We start from the raw sequence: 5,944 nt of genomic DNA, 5'->3' as shown, positions 1-5,944 counted from the left end.
ATAGTTTTTATATCTATGAATGGATCATAAGAAATAACAAATTTTTTAGTTAAGTCTTCACCCGTCTGGAAAAGGTTCAATAGGTGAACCATGACTTAACATTGCTCAGCATGAGATAAACGAGGGGTAGCGATGTACAAGATTGGGTCAAAATTCACCCATGGTCATCCCATGGCCGTTCCATTATTATGAATAATGGGTCAAGTATGGACTAAATGGCTGAGTGTGTTAAGGCGACGGCACAAAGTTAAATAAACATAAATAAGAAATTACATCAAAAGTTTAACACCCGGCGTATGTGCAAGATTTGCGGAAACTCATTTTATCTTTTTTTTTTCCCACGAAAACTTTTTTTATATTTTTAATTAACTAAAAAAGCTACAAATTAGACTTTTATGTAATGAAAAATCATTATATTATTTAAATATTAATTATTTTTTTCAAAATTGACGATCAGTCCAGAAACTAGTCAATAAGAGCGTTACATCCCAGTCTAGCCACTGGACAGTCAGTGTGAGGCGCGCGTGTGTCGACTCTAGGTGAACTAGAGAGAAACAGTACAGCGCCACGAAATTTTTCCACATGGGATGTCTGAACATACTTTTATTGGACTTTGGCGAAAATTTCAGAGATGGGAAAAAGATTCTCATATTTTCTCGCTTTTTAAAGGTGATTGGGGATAAATATTTGCTTTTGCTGAACTTTGCGAAATTTTTGAAAGCGGTCATAATTTACTCAATTCGTCTCGGTTTTTCAAGAAAATTTCGTAAAAAAAGTATACTTTTATTGGAGTCTGCGAAATAATTAAAGATGAAACAAATGTATTATATTTTCTCATTTTTTAAAGAGGATTGTTGGAGGAAAAAGTATTCTTATTGAACTTCTCGAAATTTTTGAAGATTGAAATTATTTACTCAATTTTTCAGGAGAATATTTGAAAAAAATGTACTTAACATTATTTAATGATCCTTGCTGACATCCAATTCAAAACAATTAAGAAAAGAATTTTGGATTACAATATCGAATGTTTGAGTTTAACTTTTTTCAGGATTTTTCAAAAAATAACCACCCCCAAGTACATCTTACTATCCCTAAAAGCGATGAACCACTTGTAAATAATGAAAAATAAGTTTTTTCTCTCAAGATTTATTCCACGTGTAAACAGAATGCGATTTATAACAAATGCAAATGAATTTTAATTTTGTTTGCAGTATAGTAGTATTAAAGGAGTGAAAAAAGTCACCGCCAAAAGGTGATTATCCAATATAACTCGAGATATAATTAATATTTTTAATAAAACAATATAAAAACTATTTTTTACAGGATGTCATTATAGCCAAACGGGGGCAACCTCTATTTTATGTATTTAAGAGAAAAAATGTTTTCATTAATATTTTTATCATAAAAATCAGGGTATGAACTATTTACACCAAGTAGTGGCTTGTTTAAGCTAACTCCAGTCTTAATTAATATATAAAAAAAATGAAAATACACGTATTAATATATATTTATTTATAAATATATGTATGTATTTCAAAGAAAAAAATTCTTCATGTAGGGATGATTTAATGTAGCTTGTTTTGAATATTATAATCTAATGAAGTACATGAATAAAACATTTTTCAATTTAATTTTGTTATTGATTTGCTAGGCTTAATAAATTAACTGTTGAAATAGATTTGAAAATTTTTAAATTCATTTTATACACTATTTATACACAAAAACGTCAGTCAAATGCAACGCATCGAAAAGTAGATTTTTCGAGATTTTTTCAACAAGCCGGACCTACCTACTTTTCGAGGCGTTGCATTTGACTGACGTTTTTGTGCATAAAAAGTGTATAAAATTAATTTTAAAAATCCTTAATATAAAATCTCTAAACGATATTGTCGATTTCGATTGTCACAATACTCGATTTCATTGATATATGCGTATGATACGAGGCGTCAGTGGGTTATACTGCATTGGAAAATATTGAAAAAGTTGTCACGATTGCTCGTTCTTTGATAGCTACACGCGTGCGACAAAGGCATCCGTGAGTCACTGTGAGTTAGACAGAAATAGAACGTTACACGTGTTTTCTTGAAGTTAATGATCCCAAAGGAGCTATGTTGATCTGGGCTTGCTTGGATTTAAGTGATGTTCATTGGCTACGGTGCGCGTCTGTACTTGATTTTTAAATATGTACGCGAACTAGAGCCAATGAGCGCCACACAGTTCAAGCATGCGCAAGTATTCTTGGATCACTGTTGGGAATAATGGGATTCTGTTAAGACCACGGTTGAAGACGGATGTGTTTTTGTGCAGTCTCACTTAATAGTGTGGTGTACTGTTCTTAACTAACAAAAATCTCGTGTGTACCTTTCAGGTGACGTAGCTCTGGTCGCTTTACGTGCGGAGCTTCAATTATTCCCCAGGTGTGGTGAATAAACCAGGCCTGGGGTCTGTGGTGAGTAAGATCCCGTCACTGGCCGATATCGGCCATTTTAAAAGTCCGAGCCACGTGCTCGATTTTCCACGCGTTGTGTACTCCGCCTAAACTCTTTAATATAAATTTGTTGTAAAAGACATTGCTGAGGCATGGCCTCGAGCAATGAAATGTTCAGTAGTCTGGAGGGAGCCCTTTCGGAAACCGTAAACGACCTACTGATACCCTTCCCCACGCAGGACCTTGAAAATGGCGCGAAAGCTCTTATGATCCTAAAGAACAAGGATTCTGAAGGTTACCGTGTAGTGCCCGCGAAACGTAAGAGACAGAAAGGAGTTGAAAAAACGGATCGCGCGTCCCAGTTGTCCCTTCCAGATGATGAATCAGAAGACATAGATACCGTTGACATGTTTTCTTCTTCATCAACCCCAGCAGATGAAAACATAATTCCCGAGACACAATTGTCAAACAGCTATGCAGGAGCTTCGAGTGTTTTGCCAAACCTGACTAACTCTAACCCTAACCTTAACCTGAATAGTGTCCAGCGCTCTCAGACAAGGGAAACTCAGCAACCCTCCCAACTGCGGTACAATGTTTTTGAAAAAGGAGAATGCCCCATTATCGTCCAGCGCACCCCCAATTCAGAGAATGCAAAAAAAGATCTTGCTCCTGTCACTTGTGGTCATATGCTTCAAAAGCACTTTCTAGGTCTGATCAACGACGTCCGTGGCAGCGGCTTCGGAAAACTAAAGGTTATGGCAAAGTCACCTAGAGCGGCTAATACCCTGCTTGAAGAAATCCCTAAAAAAATTGAGGATCTGATTACTATTGTCCCCTCTAGCTTTGTGACGTGCTTGGGTGTTATTCGTGGCGTTTCACACGAAATCTCCGAATCCGAAATCGTAGAGAATCTCGAGATCCTTGGTTCACTGAGAGGCACAACCAAGGTTATTCGAGCTCTACGACTAAACAGAAAAACAACCGACCCTGTCGCCCAACAAATTAAAATAATCCCTTCTAAAACAGTCCTGATTACCTTTGAAGGTACAGCTCTCCCAGAAAGAACCTCTATCTACACGGCATCATTTCCAGTCGACCTCTACAACCCGGAACCAAAAATGTGCATCAAATGCCTCAGATTAGGTCACATTAGCAAGCACTGCAGAGCAAGTGCGCGCTGCGGCTCTTCAGAAGAACATACTGAAAGGAAGCCATGCCCTAACGCGAGTAACCCTCCAAAATGTGCGAACTGTGGCGGAGACCACATGCCCTGCCATAAAAAATGCCCTGAATTTTTATTTCAGGCAGAGCTACGTGTTTTTGCCACAAAATACAAACTGTCCTTCAAAGAAGCCAAGTCTATCCTTAGAGCTGGCAAAGGAGCCGAATATGCCTCTTCCTCGCAGCCGCTTCCCCACTCCTCACAAAACGTTTAGTGTCTCAATGTTCCCAGAGTTAAATGACGCAACTACCCCCTCTCCAAAGAACTCGCGTTCCCAAACCCCACGCCCTTACTCCCAGACATTGACAGCACCTACCTTACCAGAGAAACCCAACCCCCCTTTGACACCCGCATGGAAACAAACAGACTACCATCCAAAATCCAAGCAGCCCCCTCCTTCGAATGCCCAACTCCAACTGTCATCTCGAAGAGGCTTAAACTCATCCTACTCTCACCTCCATAACAATGGTAGAATTCCCAGCCTGTTTCCGAATGGCTTTGCCCTTCATCAACAAGTTCACTCCCCTCCCGCCTCACCCACCTACCCCAGCCCTCTCTCTTCACCCTTCCTCTACCCTACCCTATCTCCAAAATCTTTCATACCAGTCCCTCGGTCTGAACAGGCTCATAAACCTGGTTTAAATGAATCCAGGTTTTCGATCATCAGCGCGACTCTATCTGCTTTGAGGAACTTGTGGAATTTATAGCCACGGGTCCTCTCAAAACGGAGGAAAGCCAAAATATCTTAAATGAAATCCTTAATTGTGTGAATCTTCTCACTAAAGCATTACTTGCTAATGATGGCTCAGCTTAAAAGAATTAAGAATTGTTCAGTGGAATCGCCGGGGCGCCTTGAATAAACAAGGCGACCTATCAAATCTCCGTGACGATTTTGATATCATGCTTATGTCTGAGACTTTTCTAAAACCTGACTCTAAACAAAATTTTTAAATTAAAGATTTCAACATCATCAGAGCAGATAGGCTGTCGAACAGCCGCGGTGGCTTGGCCATTGCCGTAAGAAGGGGAATCGCATTTTCTAGAATCACCTCTGTGCTTAGTCTTGAGAACAAACTAGAGACGCTTGCAATCTCAATAGAGACTTCCGTAGGTGAGCTGCTCATTATTTCTTTATACAGAGTGCCTGCCTCTGATAACTTTATCACATCAGAGACGTGGACTAGACTGTTCAACTCTATTCAAAATATAAACTCCACCTCAGTTTTTATGGCTGGGGACTTTAATTGCCATAACTCATTTTGGGGAAGTTTACACAATTGCAGCAACGGACTGGAGCTCTGCTCCGCTCTAGACCAGACAGATTTGATTCCCCTAAAAAGCGGAGAACCCACCTACCGCACTAGGCCTGGTGGCGCCCCTTCAATTATCGATTTAACATTCGTGTCCCCAAATCTTTTTAACATCTCCTCTTAGGGTGTCTGGAACGACTCCCTAGGCAGTGACCATTTTCCAGTGATCTCAAGCCTGGGAGTCACAAATCCAATTGCCCCATTCTTTTCCCACAAATATAACATTAAGCGAATTGATTGGTCCACCTTTGATTTTCACCTCACGGTATCAATCTCCCAAAAGGAGGATATTTTTAACTCCCAACTGATAAATTGTCACACTAAATATCAAGCCTTCGTTAAAAGCGTAGATGAAACGGTCACTAGTTCATGCCCTCCCGTAAAACATATTAGAATCGCAAATTAACCCAAATTTTTTTATTTTAAAAAAACTAATTTTTAAAGAAAATGTAAAAAATTTTGAAAATATTTAAAACATAAAAAAATGCTTCGACTCAAGAGTCCGTTAAAACAAAAGTATCAAAGCTTAAAAATTTTCGAGAAAAATAAATACTATATAACACCCAGTTCACGGTCGTGAGGCATAGCCATAGGTGTGATTTATCGCGAAATATTCTGGGAGCTGATGTCATTTTTAGTTGACGGTTGCTGACAGTAGGATCATGCAGTCGTTGTTTGATCTTCTTTTTTTTAGTTTTTATGTACAATACTTCCTAAATTCATATAATTCGATATAATTTTTTATATATTTCAGCCATTTTAAATTATTAAATTAGAATAGTCCGCAAACTGTGATATTATTTTGAATTCGCCCAATTTGTTGAAGTGATATTGATAGGGCGAAGGGGAATCTTCGATTCTTCCAGATGTCGCGCTGTCGCCCTGTCGCCCTGAAAGACACCTCTCTGAAACGTGACCTTGTTAGTTGTCACACGATTTTTGCCAGATGAGATAGTAAATCTGGTTTTCCAAAGCGGCATCAAT

Source organism: Belonocnema kinseyi, chromosome 8, assembly GCF_010883055.1.
Source record: "Belonocnema kinseyi isolate 2016_QV_RU_SX_M_011 chromosome 8, B_treatae_v1, whole genome shotgun sequence".
Classification (NCBI taxonomy): Eukaryota; Metazoa; Arthropoda; class Insecta; order Hymenoptera; family Cynipidae; genus Belonocnema; species Belonocnema kinseyi.
Note: the sequence above shows the minus strand (reverse complement) of the source record.